The following is a 16362-nucleotide window of genomic DNA, read 5'->3' as shown; positions in this document are numbered from 1 at the left end:
GATTCATTTGTAAGTGATTATGTGAGTATGTCTTCCATTACGAGTTCACACTTCTCAGAAGTACCACTTAAAAATGGACCTTTCCCACTTTTGATGATATTTGTTGAAGTAGTTGTCAACTTTGTTAATTGGGGTCATTTCAAAGTGCTCATAGGCCTGTTCTCTAGATACTCCATGCTGCGTGGAGCGATTTGGGAAAGAAAACTGAACAGCCGTTGCAAAGAACTAACACAGACCAAACAAAATTTTCCTCTTCCTTGAAATATTGGAAAGATCTCGAGACACTTGTTAAAGTTAAATGATCAATCCATAAACACCTACCAATTTCTCCAAAAAATAAACTTTTAGTCTAAGGGGATAAACGAAAATGGTCTCACCACATTTATTTGGGGAAATTTAGAAGTTTGGTTGCCTTGCATATAAGAACCTTCATGAACAAACATAAAACATATAGCCTCTTCCAAGAACCTTGTTAGGAATTAAACCTACTACCATGAAGATCACTTGATGATCAAACTGAAATCAGATTGATTATAGTCTTTGCAGCCAAAGATGGAAGAGCACTGTGGAGTCAGCAAAACCAACATTAGGAGCTGACTGTGGCTCAGATCATGAGCTCCTTCTTGCAAAAATCAGACATAAATTGAAGAAAGTAAGGAAAATCACTAGGTTATTCAGGTATGACCTAAATCAAATCCTTTATGATTATACAGTGGAAGTGGCAAATAGATTCAAGGGATTAGATCTCATAGACAAGAGTGCCTGAAGAACTATGGATGGAGGTTAGAACATTGTACAGGAGGCACTGATCAAAAACACCCCAAGAAAAACAAGTGCAAAAAAGGGAAAACGGTTGTCTGAGAAGGCCTTACAAATAGCTGAGAAAAGAAGAGAAGCGAAAGGCAAAAGAGAAAAGGAAAGATATACCTATCCGAATGCAGAGTTCCAGAGAATAGCAAGGAGAGATAAGAACACCTTCCTAAGTAAACAATGCAAAGGAATAGAGAAAAACAATAGAATATGAAAAACTAGAGATCTCTTCAAGAAAATTAGAGATATCAAGGGAACATTTCATGCAAAGATGGGCACAATAAAGGACAGAAATGGTATGAACCTAACAGAAGCAGGAGATACTAAGAAGAGGTTGCAAGAATACACAGAAGAACTACACAGAAAAGATCTTAATGACTTGGATAACCATGATGGTGTGATTACTCACCTAGAGCCAGATATCCTGAAGTGTGAAGTCAAGTGGGCCTTAGGAAGTCACCATGAACAAAGCTAGTGGAGGTGATGGAATTCCAGCTGAGCCATTTCAAATCCCGAAAGATGATGCTGTTAAAGTGCTGCATTCAATATGCCAGCAAATTTGGGAAACTTAGCAGTGGCCACGGGACTGGAAAAGGTCAGTTTTCGTTCCAATCCCAAAGAAAGGCAGTGCCAAAGAATGCTCAAACTACTGCACAATTGCACTCATTTCACATGCTAGCAAGGTCATGCTCAAAATCCTCCAAGCTAGGCTTCAAAAGTATTTGAACCAAGAACTTCCAGATGTACAAGCTGGATTTAGAAAAGGCACAGGAACCAGAGATCAAATTGCTAACATTCCTTGGATCATAGAAAAAGCAAGACAATTCCAGAAAAACATCTTCTGCTGCTTCATTGAGTACACTAAAGCCTGTGACCTTGTGGATCACAACAAACTGTAGAAAATTCTGAAAGAGATGGGAATACCAGACCACCTTACCTGCCTCCTGCAAAATCTGTATGCAGGTCAAGAAGCAACAGTTACAACTGAACATGGAACAACAGACTAGTTCAAAATTGAGAAAGGAGTACATCAAGGCTGCATATTGTCACCTGTTTATTAACTTATATGCAGAGTACATCATGAGAAATGCTGGGCAGGATGAAGCACAAGCTGGAATCAAGATTGCTGAGTGAAATATCAATAACCTCAGATATGCAGACACCACACTTATGGCAGAAAGCAAAGAAGAACATAAAGAGCCTCTTTATGAAAGTGAAAGAGGATAGTGCCAAAGCTGGCTTAAAACTCAACCTTCAATAAACTAAGATCATGGCATCCAGTCCCATTACTTCAAGGCATATACATGGGGAAATGATGGAAACAGTGAAAGACTTCATTTTAAGGGGGGCTCCAAAATCACAGTGGACAGTTAACTGCAGTCATGAAATTAAAAGACACTCCTTGGAAGAAAAGCTATAACAAGCCTAGATAGAGCACTAAAATGCAGAGACATTACTCTGCCGACAAAGGTCCCTATAGTCAAAGCTATGGTTTTTCCAGTAGTCATGTATGGATGTGAGAATTGGACCATAAAGAAGGTTGAGTGCTGAAAAATCGATGCATTTGAACTGTGGTGTTGGAGAAGAACCTTGAGAGTCCCTTGGACTGCAAGGAGATCAAATGAGTCCATCCTAAAGGAAATCAATGGTGAATATTCATTGGAAGTACTGATGCTGAAGCTGCAGTTTCCAATACTTTGGCCACCTGATGTGAAGTGTTGACTCACTAGAAAAGACCCTGATGCTGGGAAAGATAGAAGGCAGGAGGAAACGGGGACAACAGAGGATAAAATGGTTAGATGGCATCACCAACTCAATGAACATGAGTTTGAGCAAGCTCTGGGAGATGGTGAAGGACAGAGAAGCCTGCCGTGCTGCAGTCCATGGGGTCACAAAGAGTCGACCATGACTGAGTGACTGAACAACAAGAACCATGAAGAAATGAAGTTTGCTCTCATGGGGTCCAGTCTCCTGGGAGAGATGGAAGAATATGCTTAGAATAAGATTGGTTAAGTGTTGGAAGAAAAATCTTTACAAAGTTCTCTTTTAATACATTTAACTAGTTTGCACCCAACTTTATAAATAAGAGCACATGCATTCATATTTTAGAAGCATTTTGCAGCACACAGAGTGAAACTATAATGTGAAAGAGAGATACATATAATTTATGGAATCAGAATCAAATATTTTACAGTTTATCTAGTGTCCACGAACCTATTTGTTGACAAAATTACCTGCTGTAAAAGAACACCCTGTCTCTGCATTACCAGTCCCATAAAGGCATATTTTTGCAAACTCTGAGTTCTTCCATGGCCAGTTATGCTCTCCACTTGTAAAGCCTGGGGAACCTTGAGGAGTTTCAAAGACAGTACATGTTTTCACTGAAATTACAAACCCGATCAAGAACAAGCTAATATGTGAGCAGTAACTGTAGCATCAAAAAGAACACTAAACATGAAATGAGAAACCAAATTGTTCTGGCCTGAAATTCCTGACCTGGAAAAGTCTGAACTACTTAACTTCTGATGCTATTCCTTAACCTGGAGCTCAATGATAATTTCTTATATAATTTTAAAAATGATACAAATAAATGTATATGGAAAAGAAGAGTGTAAATGCTGTTAGAAACATGCCTATAACCAGGAAAATATTGTGGTTCATTTATTAATATAAATAAATGAAACATGGGTGACTTGCTCATCCAATACTGTCAGTTGTCAAGGCACTATAGGAAAATAAGACCCAGTCCCTGTCTTATGTGTCGTGTAGGTGACAGGAAGAGAGCAAGAGAGGCAGCCAAGGCACACAGCTTGATAAGCTCCATATAGGAAGCATTTAGGCATTGCTCTGACGCTGTGGCAGCCAGAGGAAATAGTGATTAATTGCAGGGGGTACAGACAGGGGCTAGAGGGAACATGTTAGCTGAGCAGACATTAAAGAATGTGTGGGACTTTCAAAGTGGCCAGAGTGGGAATGAATGAGCACTCCAAGGTAGCTGGGGTTTGTTAGGCTCCCTTTGCAAAGAACACAATTCTCTGTAAATATCTTGAGCAAGAAGGAATTTAATATAATGTGTTACTTAACTTATAAATCTTTGGGAGGACTGAGGAAAGGCTTTCAATTGCACTTTCTGAAATGACTTCCAGAGTCAGACACAGAGCCAGGCCACAAAGGAACGGCTGTGCTTCCCTCCAATCAGGAAATCTCTGGCCAAGAGCACCCTGTCACTGCCCATATGAAGGGAACAAACATAACAATCATAAACTAGGCAGGCAAGCTCCTCAAGAGCAGGGAGCAGGGTGTGCTCCATTCACGGACACCCCATGGACCTGGAAGAGTGTCCAGCATTGCACAGGTGTTCAATAAATATTTGTTGAATGAACCTAATAGCTGAACTGCTATCTACTAGCTCCAGGACCATGCCATGCCTAATACGACTCTCTCCAACCAGTGGAATCGTGGAGTTGGCCTCTCAACACCCACCAACTTGACGAGACACTAGCTCCTAGTTAATATCGAGAAGAGAAATCAAACCCGCTTCTCAGCAGTGCCTGTCAGCAGACACACTTGGTATTTCAGAAGCATGGCCTCTGCCTCCCTTTGACTTCCAGTCTCAGGTGACTGCATTGGATTGGGGCGCCTAGTCACATCCAGGACCTACCATTAAAGCAGCCTAGGAAATATGACTTTTTTAGCATTTTACTCCCTTCAATATAAAACAGCATGACAAGAGAGTTCAACAGTCCAGCTCTTCGGCTCCTAACATCCATAATATCCATATACACACTTCTTATCATACCCAGGTACAGTATCAGTAAGAAAAACAGCTACAATCTCCATCAAGTACAATGAATAGAAATGAAAAAGCCCCACCCCCTCCCAAAGGGTGGACACAAAGTTCTATCCATTACTGTATTTATCTCTAATAAGGTGATTTTTTTCCCCTAATTCAGCTAGAGTCTTGCCTTGTATCTGTGTGTGCTCAGTCACTTCAGTAGTGCCTAATTCTTTGTGCCCCTATGGACTGTAGTACGTCAGACTCCTTAGTCCATGGGATTCTCCAGGCAAGAATACTGGAGTGGGTCTATGCTCTCCTCCAGGAGATCTTCCTGACCCAAGGATCAAACTCACGTCTCTTATGTCTCCTGCATTGCAGGTGGATTCTTTACCATCCTGCCTTATTATCATATAAATCATATATACTGAAAAATAAACTTAGCAACCATGGTCATACATGAGATAAAAGAGAGTGGAGAAAAAGGAATAAGCAGGATTCAAAAATTCATTCACATAAAGTGGGGGGTCAGGTGAGATGAATGAAATGACCAGCATGAACCTGTATTGCAAGTTAAATAGGGCTCACTTCTGCAAAACAGAGCTTCCCTGATAGCTCAGTTGGTAAAGAATCCACCTGCAATATAGGAGACCCTGGCTCAATTCCTGGGTGGAGAAGATCCGCTGGAGAAGGGATAGGCTACCCACTCCAGTATTCTTAGGCTTTACTTGTGGCTCAGCTGGTGAAGAATCTGCCTGCAATGCAGGAGACCTGGGTTCAATTCCTGATTTGGGTAGATACCCTGGAGAAGAAACCACTACCCACTCCACTATTCTGGCCTGGAGAATTCCATGGACTGTATAGTCCACAGGGTCGCAAAAAGTCAGACACGACTGAATGACTTTCATTTTCACTTTTTTACAAAACAAATAAATTCTAGCCCCTCTGTGTTAGGAACCACCTGGTTCCTTCTGCCTTAAATGTCTCTTCTGCCTTAAACATGAACAGGGAGAATTTGTGCCATTTCCCTGACTGTGAGTTTTAGGACTTTGGCAGTGATTCTAGTCATCCTTATACAGCGGGATACAGAGGGACTCACCCTACACCCCTAAGTTTCCTGAGATGGAGCTGCTTGCTACTTCTCTGGGCTTCACATTTCCATCCCATGTGGGAAGCATTTGAAAGAGGGACTGGGTGGATGATGCAAGTCAGTAACCAATCTCATTACATCTGAAATACCTTCATTGCAAAGAGCTATGCATGTGTGTATTTTCTGTATAAACGTATACACTGTGGACAGTAACAACAGTCTTACTTCTGTCAAAAGAAAGTGTTAATCGCTCAGTCGTGTCTGACTCTTTGGGACCCCATGGACTATAGCCCACCAGGCTCCTCTGTCCATGGGATCCTCCAGGCAAGAACGGGTAGCCACTGTCTTCTCCAGGGGCTCTTTCTAATCGAGGGCACCCAGGTCTCCTGCATTGCAGGCAGATTTTTTACCGTCTGTAAATGACAATTAATTCAGAATCAGAATATGATAAAAAACTCTTCCTCTAATGCCCAGTCCACATTCCCTTTGCTCTTAGCCACAACACCCAGCTGGCCATTGTTGTTCATAGTGAAGAGTAGCCCAAACAGTCGTTCCTGAAGAATCTGCCTGCACAGGTTGCTGTATCATATTCTGCAGGTGTCAGCCAGTCTCCCAGTGCTTTTCTGGGAGGGCGACGGTCACTTCCCTGCCTGTGATGTGCAGCAGTAATCTAATTAAGACAATTCTTAGATTTTTCTTGCCACTAATCTTCCACCTGACCACTTGGCCTAAACATTAGCCAGTGAAGAGGCCCTAGTCATGTCTCCTTCCAGAAAACTGTTGCCAAAGGTTCTACCTGCTAGGAAGATTTACCCTTAAAGTCCACTTCTGAATACAGCTACAATGCCGGAAGCATCCAACTTCTGGTTGGGGAAAGCATAGCATCGTCCACAACCTATTAACTAATAGACTGCTTTTATGGGTCGTCTCCATGAGGCCAGAGGTAGCAGGGAAGGGAAAAATGGCAGTGCAGAAAAAATAAGCACCATGTGAGGAAACGATACCTTCCCTAGCAACTTATTTGAGATTTTCAGAAAATGCTTGCGGTTGATCTTGTACAAACTGTATCACCTTGGACTATGGACTACTGCTTGAACTTCTAACCCCACAGCTTTGTGATGAGAACACTTGCTCATTGATAGGGAGTCCAAGACACATGATCACTCGGTACCTCAGGTGTTCAATATATTCCAGTAGCATGCCAGCAGAACAATTCACTGACCACAAAACGCCTTGTTCCAAAGTCTAAGAGGCCTGGTCGGTGATTATCTATCATTGCCAGAGTCTTCATATATTTTTCTCATCTTCAAGCATCATTATATACACCACACCATATAGGCCCAAAGGAGAAACTTCTTCCATGGCTGCCTAGAGAAGGTGAAGAATACTGGAGTGGGTTGCCATTTCCTTCTCCAGGTGATCTTCCCAACTCAGGGATGGAACCCGGGTCTCCTGCATTGCAGAAAGATTCTTTACCATTTGAGCCACAAGGGAAGCCCTTTCTTCTCTGGGACTCACACAAAGTTGGCAGCCTTAAGGCATACTCAGTGAGTGGGTTATAAAAACACCCACAATATTGTTTAAATTGCCTCTAAATCTAAAGAAGTCCAACAAGCATTGTGCCTTTTCTTCTCCAATGCTAGTTGATGTAAAGTCTGGCAAGGGTTGTTTTACATTTGAGGAGATTACCTCACATTTGACACAAGCTCTCTCTACAAGCTTCTCTGGCTTTTTGCAGCACACAGCTCTCATCTTCTCATATGCAAGTCCCACATACACACACAGATCATAGTTATTTCTTGCCCTCCAGCTCCTATTGGCATAGAGACCTCCATAGAGTGGGCCTGCATAATACTCTATGCAATGGTGAGTTGACCATGGTAGCAGCAGAATAAATCATGACAAAGAACCAGAAAGTGGCATATTGGAGTAATAGAGTGATACCACTGTCACTGAGAGAGGAAAACCAGTTGCCCTGGAATTTGCTTCTTCTTGGGATAGAGACCCTGGCTTTGCCAGATAATTGTTTTGTGCCCAGTGCTAGAGATTGGGTTGATGTGCTTCAATAAAGAGACAAGTTCTTGAGCAGCTCTTGACATTGGACTTAACACTTGACTAAGTTCATCACAACCCACAGCTTAGCAGAGAAATCATAATGAAGGAATGACCTGACAGAACATGCAGACCTGGGTTAGGAGCTAAGAAACTAAAGATCTAGGAGTAAAGGAGGACTTTGAGAGTTGAGCCTCTGCTTCCGCCCCCACCCCTCCTTACCACTCTCTGATACAGCTGTAGTCACAATTACATGAGTGACTGAGATTGGAGACCTTGAAAGAGATTTCAGAAAAACTAGCACTTGTTATTAGGCGGGGGTATTTATGAGGTATTCAGACAAATCATGGCCAGTCTCCTAGTATAGGTTGCAGAGTCATACATGGAAGACTTATAAAGTCATACACTTATTATGTCTGTTTTCCAATTTGGGAATCTCATTCTTTCCCAATAAGTGCTCTAAAAGTTATAAGAAACTTGAGGAGGTTCAGAATATAACCTATAATATAATTTAGCAACTTAGAGTCAGACTGGACAGTCTATTTAGGCAATTGCCACTAGAGATAATAAAGTGATGATTCTTTTAGGACATCTGTGGTTGATCATGGTCTTCTGATGCCATCTCAATATGAGAATTTAAAAGGCTGCATTTTCATTTCTTCTTTAAACTCACCAGCATATTTTGAAGCAGTTGCCTTAAGTCAGTCATTGTTTTCCCCATTCTTTCCAGGATGGCCGATTGAAGCAGTCGTGTGGTGTGTGAGGCCTTGCCTTCACTGTGCCCTTCTCTCCGGGTTGTCTCTGGTGATAATTTCAGTAACTGCTTTATTTGCATAACACGGATAACCTGCCTCTCTTCTAACTGAGATTCATACCCAATCAGGCATTATTTATTGTGTTTTAGAACTTTTGCTTTCATTGAAGATATGTATGTCTACTTTCAGTAAAATTAATTACATTAAAAAATTTTAGACATTGATATTATTTTAGATGTTTATCATTCTACTTTAGTTGATGGCATATTTGCTTGTCACAAAGAATTTATATCTGTAATCATGAGATATGATCAATAAAATTATACCCCTGAATCAAGACTTTATAAAGAGAAGATTTCCTCAATATTTAGAATGGAATGGGAGTAGGATGGAGAAAAGAAACATATGTGGCAAAGAGATAAATTACTTTCTTTTTTATTTTATTTTAACATTTATTTGACTGTGCCAGGTCTTACTTGGGGTATATAGGATCTGTTTTAGCTGTGGTCTGCAGGATCTTTAGTTTTGGCATCTCAACTCTTAGATACAGGATGTGAGATCTAGTTCCTTGACCAGGGATTGAACTCAGGCCCCTTGCATTGGGAGCTTGGAGTCTTAGCCACTAGACCACCAGCAAAGTGCCTACTTTCTCTCTTAAACTAGAGAATAATTGCCTCACAATGCTGTATTAATTCCTGATGTACAGTAGTGTGAGTCAGCCGTATGTACACACATACCCCTGCCTCTGAGGCCTCCCCGCTACCCCACCTCCTACCCCACTGCTCTAGGTCATCACAGAGCACTGAGCTGAGCTCCCTGGGCTTATCCTCTCCTTCCCCCACCGTGTCTACAAGTCCATTCTCTCTGTCTTCATCTCTATTCCTGCCCTGCAAATAAGCAACTTCTTTAAGGCTTTTACCTTCATTGATGTCCTCTCATTCTATTTTTCAGAGATAGTACTCCTGGAGGTGATCTTAAAGCCCATGTTGTCTAACTTTTTAGTTTACAGCAAAAGAGCTGAGGTTGCACCCACATCTCAATTAAAACACTTCATTATATACTGTCTTATTCTCTAATTGCCTCTTGCATGTATTACATTTCTAACAAGACTATAAGCTCTTTGTTGCAGAGGTGATTATCTTGTTTTTTGTGTCTCTTTCACAGCTCTTAATACTTGTTGATTAAATGATTGATTTAATCAAGGGTGATCTCTTTTTTATCCCTTATGCTTCTGAGATCACTGGTCAGGTCACAGATTGAAGCACTCATGCGGAAGTTATCATTAGTATGTAGAGAATCCTAGGTCCTTTGGAGACAGTGTACTTGAATAATAAGGGAACTATATAAAGTCAAATGGCTCATAATTACTAGAATAAAAATCAAAAGGAAGGATTACAAAAGAATTTGTAAATTCAAACGCGCATTAGTTTTCCAAGATTGTGGTTCTGCTACAAATGGACTATAAAAAGTTTAAAAATCTGCTTATTATCCAAATAGAAAATAGGTGCTTCCAAGCCTATGTATATATAGGAAAACATATGAGAAATCCAGACTGCTTTGTATACTTTCTGTCAATTGCTGCACACAGGAAATTGGGAGTTTAAGATTATTCAGGGTATACATACAACTTAGGTGTCTACCAAGAAGTCATAGAAGTATAAAATAATACCTATCCAAAATTGTGAGAACTTATGTTTTACAAATGAAAACATTGAGGCATAGAGTATCTAAATATTTTAATACTCTATGTAAGTGTGCATATCTATTAAATAAACGTAAAATCAGTCTAAGTTGGTCATTTTAATACTTTTTCCCAGTCATTATCATGTAGCTGTCCTATATTTGAGGGGGATGTCTCTATAAATACTGAACTAGTTTTCAAACTGTCATTCTCAACTATATTATTGATAATTGAATAAATGTTAATTTCATTTATCAGTTTTCAGAGTGCTTGAAGACAAAGATTCTGCCATTCTTTTAAACTTTCATTATGTTGGGTATAAAAAATTGCACATAGTAATTGGTCAATAAATGCTTGCTAATTAAAAGAAAAAAATACTAGATCACCTCTACTTTATAAAAGTGTTTTTGTGGACAGAATGCCATCATCCTCACCATAAACTTGTGGAATTGAGTTATTGTAGTACTTTGCTGAGGCTCTAAGTAAATGAAATAGTTTTGTACATAAATCCTTTCCTCGAGGTAAAAGAAAAGACAGCAGTAACAAGTCCTTACACAATTTGTTTTACAAGACTCCATTCTAACCTTCCTCGAAAAACTCTTCTAAATTCTAAGACAAATAAAATTAGTTAATTAGATGCTTAACTACTCTTTATTATATTTGTATATTACCCTTGGAACAAACTTAAATGCAGGAGAATTATATATCTACATGTGAGAAGTAAACTTGCAGTACAGAGGGATCTCTTGTATAAGCAAAATAGATTATTTTTAAAAAGGACTTACTTTTTGAAAATGAGCACATAATTCTACAATTAAGTATACTATGTATGGATTATGGAAAGATAGTGGAGATGGTGGCAGCAGTTTTGGGATCTTCCTGACTCCCATGTGAAAACAGAAAGGTTAACTAGGGAGAAAAACCAACAACACTTGGACAGTGTACATGAAAAACTAGGTGATGAGGTATCTCCCTCAAAACAAAATAGAAACATGAAAGAAGGAACCATCAGTACTTCCAAGATCCGCTGTTAGCAGTATCTGTGAAGGAGAAAGAGGAAATCAAGATGGTGTCAGGCAGACCTGTAGCAAGACAACCCAGTTGATAACAAGCATGGTGGACCAGTGAACTGACTAGGTTTTACCCTCTTTAATCCCAATAAGTGCAAGAAGTCCAGTCTAAAGGAGCTGTCACAGGTTGACCCCATGAACTTTTAAAACAGACCCCTTGGCTTCCTTACAGGAGAAGGCATTACATTTAAGAGAAAGTGCCAAGAGCGGAATCAAAATTGAGCAGACAAGAAGAGCAAAGGCAAAAAAAAGAGAGAACTCTGGAAAAAGTGAGGTGAGAGAACAGATCCAAGTTACCACCAAAAAATAAATAAATAAAAGAGAAAAACAGCTGCCAGATATTTTAATATGGCATGAAAAGGTCAGAGGAGGAAACTCTCGTGTTGGAAAAGCCTTGAGAACTTATCAAGAAAACTAAATTAGTGTAAAAAGGAAAAACAGTGGAGTTTGGAAGTCAACTCTCATACAAAGATATTATTTAAAAACAAAAAAAAAGACTGGAAGGAGCAGAGGATTAATTCCTATGGGCTTTCCAGGTAGCGCTAACAGTAAAGAACACCGCTGCCAATGCAGGAGATGTAAGCAAGATCCCCTGGAGGAGGGCATGGCAACCCATTCCTGTATTCCTGCCTGAAGAATCCCAAGGACAGAGGAGCCCAGTAGGCTACAGCCCATGGGGTCACAGAGTCGGACACCACTGAGCACCTAAGCACAAGCATAAGCATTAAAAAGGAGCTGAAAGGAATTGTTCTGGTCATCTATTGAGAGGTACCGAACTAGCCAACATGCAGTGGCTCAAAATCACCCACGTGATTTCATGGGTCAGGAGTTCAGGTAAACCTGGTCAGGACAGTTTGTCTCTGATCCATGTGGCATCAGATAAAGCAACTAGAGCTGGAAAATGCAATCCCAAGATAGCTTCTTTATTCACATACTCGTCCATCACCTTGGTGCTCTTTGGTGCTCTCCTTCCTAAAGGAGTCTCACCCTTAGGATCCTGTCAATTTGGCTTGAATTTTTCACAGATCCCGGGGTAATATTTCTTACAAAGCGGTTTGGGGCTCAAAGAAGGCAGAAAGGGGACATAGTCTTTACCATCACTCCTAGCACCAACCAGAGGAGTGTCAAAGAAATTGTAGCCATCTTTAGTACATTGTAGATGTTAAGAAATGATGAGATGAAAGCATTCTATGGAACAGAATTTAAAAAAAAAAACAGAAAGGAGGTGATAAAATTCAAATAGAAATAAATGAGAAAAACATCCCTTAAGGAGAGAAAAATAGAAAAGAATAAACACAGAAACATATATTACAAAACAAATAATGCCTTATGAGAAATAAAAAGTCAAAAGTAAAAACTTTAGTTTTCTTAAAAAAAAGAATAAAGTGACACAACATATTTTCATGTGCCTGTTGACTATCTGTATGTCTTCTTCGGAAAATGTATACTCAGCTCCATTGCCTATATTTTTAATTGTGCTTTTTGTTGTCATTGTTATTAAGTTGTATGATTTCTCTATATATTTTGTATATGAACCTCTTGCTGGCTGTATGATTTGCAAAGATCTTCTCCCATTCAGTAGGTTGTCTTTTAGTTTTGTTAATGGTTCCCTTTGCTGTGCAGAAGATTTTTAGTTTAATATGGTTTAATTAAACATTTTAATTTAGTCCCACTCATTTATTTTTGCTTCTGTTTTCCTTGCCTGTAATATTGTGTTTTTTTCCATTTATTTTTATTAGTTGGAGGCTAATTACTTTACAATATTGTAGTGGTCTTTGTCATACATTGACATGAATCAGCCATGGATTTACATGTATTCCCCATCCCGATCCCCCCTCCCACCTCCCTCTCCACCCGATCCCTCTGGGTCTTCCCAGTGCACCAGCCCTGAGCACTTGTCTCATGCATCCAACCTGGGCTGGTGACCTGTTTCACCATAGATAATATACATGTTTTGATGCTGTTCTCTTGAAACATCCCACCCTCGCCTTCTCCCACAGAGTCCAAAAGTCTGTTCTGTACATCTGTGTCTCTTTTCTGTTTTGCATATAGGGTTATCGTTACCATCTTTTTAAATTCCATATATATGTGTTAGTATACTGTAATGGTCTTTATCTTTCTGGCTTACTTCACTCTGTATAATGGGCTCCAGTTTCATCCATCTCATTAGAACTGATTCAAATGAATTCTTTTTAACGGCTGAGTAATATTCCATGGTGTATATGTACCACAGCTTCCTTATCCATTCATCTGCTGATGGGCATCTAGGTTGCTTCCATGTCCTGGCTATTATAAACAGTGCTGCGATGAACATTGGGGTGCATGTGTCTCTTTCAGATCTGGTTTCCTCAGTGTGTATGCCCAGGAGTGAGATTGCTGGGTCATATGGCAGTTCTATTTCCAGTTTTTTAAGGAGTCTCCACACTGTTCTCCATAGCGGCTGTACTAGTTTGCATTCCCACCAACAGCGTAAGAGGGTTCCCTTTTCTCCACACCCTCTCCAGCATTTATTGCTTGTGGACTTTTGGATAGCAGCCATCCTGACTGGCGTGTAATGGTACCTCACTGTGGTTTTGACTTGCCTTTCTCTGATAATGAGTGATGCTGAGCATCTTTTCATGTGTTTGTCAGCCCTCTGTATGTCTTCTTTGGAGAGATGCCTGTTTAGACCTTTGTAATATTGTTGAGAGCAAAACATCAAAGAGCATCCTGTGTGTCCTATTCTAGCAATTTTACAGTCTCAGGTCTTACACCCAAGTTTTGAGTTGGTTTTTGTGAGCGGGGTGAGATTTTCTTTTGATTGTGATTGCCAAATATTCTCAACATCATTTGCTGAAGAGACAATCTTTTCTCCATTGTGTTCTTTGCTCCTTTATCATACATTTATTGTCTATAAATGTGTGGGTTTATTGATAAAACTGTTTATTTAGTTTTGTTCCATTGATCTATGTATCTGTTTTTATGCCAATATCATGCTGTTAAATCAATTACAACATACAGTATCATCTCATGCCTGTTAGAAGGGTTATTATCTAAAAGGGAAAATAAGCATTGGAGAGGGTGTGGCAATAGGAACATTCAGATACTGTTGAGAATGTAATTGGTGCAGCCACTATGATAAATAGTATAGAGATTCTTCACAAAGTTAAGAATAGGATTATCATATGATCCAACTATTCCACTTCTGGTTATTTATCTGAAAAATAGAAAATATTAATTAGGAAAAATATATGCACCCCTATGTTCATTGCAGCATTATTTACAAAAGCCATGATATAGAAACAACATAAGTGCCCATTGATGGATGAATAGATAGAGAAGATGTGACATAAAGGAATACTACTCAGCCATAAAAAGATCAGACGTTACCATCTGCAATAACATGGATGGATCTTGAGGGTATTATGCTAAGTGAAACAAGTCAAATGGGAAAAGACAAATATCATATGATTTCTCTCACAAGCGGAATATAAAACAAACAAATGAACAACCAACACTAAGCAAAAACAAACATGGAAACAGAGAACACAGTAGAAGTTATCAGCAAGTAGATGCGACAGAGGATGGACAAGGCAAAGGCGGGCACCTGTATGGTGACGGATGGACACTAAATATTTGGTGGTGACCGTGCCGTAGTGTATACTGGTGTGCGCTCAGTCATGACTCATATTCAGCTCTTTGCAGCCCCATGGACTGTAGACTACCAGGCTCCTCTGTCTATGGAATTCTCTACACAAGAACACTGGAGCGAGTTGCCATTCCCTACTCCAGAGGATCTTCTCAACCCAGAGATCTAATCCGTGTCTCTTGAGTCTACTGCATTGGCAGGCAGATTCTTTACCACTAGCACTATCTGGGAAGCCCCCAGAGTATACAGGAGTGGAAAAAAAATGTTGTACACATGAGACTTATATAATGTTATAAATCAATGTTACCTTAGGAAAAAAAAGAAGAATTAAAAGGATGTTGATATTCATTGAAGACAGGCACAGAAAATCCAACATAAAAAATCATAACAACAACAAAAGCACGAAAATAGAAAATACAGTAAAAGCTTTGATTCAAGAAAAATGTGATAATTTTTTAAAATTGAGCCTCCTATTAAGAGAGTATGTCTTTTTTACCTAAGAATAGAGACACAGAATGGTCAACAAGACACATTCTAAGAAAACTGGGTTGTTGTTTAGTTGCTAGGTCATGTCCGACTCTTCAGTGACACCATGGATTGTAACCCACCAGGCTCCTCTGTCTGTGGAGTTTCCCAGGCAAGAACACTGGTGAGCGCTTCTCTTTCCTTCTTCAGGGGGTCTTCCTGACCCAGGGATCAAACCCTTGTATCATGCAGTAGTAGGCAGATTCTTTACCACTGAACCACCAGGGAAGCCAAGAAAATTTAGTCATACTTTTTTTTCTAATAAAAACTATTTTTATACAGAATTTTTATGTTCATGGAAAAATTGAAAGGAAGATAGATTTCTCACTTCCCCCTGTCCTCACACTTGGATAGCCTCCCCCATTTTCAAAATCTCTCACCAGAATGGTGCACTTATTACATTGATGAACCCATATTGATGCATCATAATCACACGAATTCCATAGTTTATATTGAACTTTGCTCTTGGTGTTGCAGATTGTATGGATTTGAAAAAGACAGTATATGTCTCTTCATGAAAGACCACAGCACCATCCATAGTTTTGCCATCTAACATGAGTCTGACAATGCCTATCTATTCAGATACCATTTTTAGGAAGAGGACAGAGGAAAAATATTATGGAACTACATCATGAGTACCCAACCAGAAAATCTAGACTAAAAAACAAAACAAAACTAATTTAATTTTAAATTTAATTAACATAAACAGAGAGTCAAACAATAAATTGAAATTATTTCTCCTATATCTTGCCCTGGTCAAACCACATTTGGAGTTCAGTGTTATAAAGAAGGGTATTTATGAGACAACAACAAAAAAAAGAACTGTCCAAATCATCAATACTTGAAAGGATTTTTTATAAGCAATTATGAGAAAACAGTTTATTTTGGAGAAGAAAAGAATTAAAGAAAACAAGATAGTTGCTTTCAAGAACAATAATAATCTGTCAGGTAGATACGAAATTTTAATTGCTTTGAG

This window comes from Dama dama, chromosome 17 (assembly GCF_033118175.1).
Source record: "Dama dama isolate Ldn47 chromosome 17, ASM3311817v1, whole genome shotgun sequence".
In the NCBI taxonomy this organism is placed as follows: domain Eukaryota; kingdom Metazoa; phylum Chordata; class Mammalia; order Artiodactyla; family Cervidae; genus Dama; species Dama dama.
Note: the sequence above shows the minus strand (reverse complement) of the source record.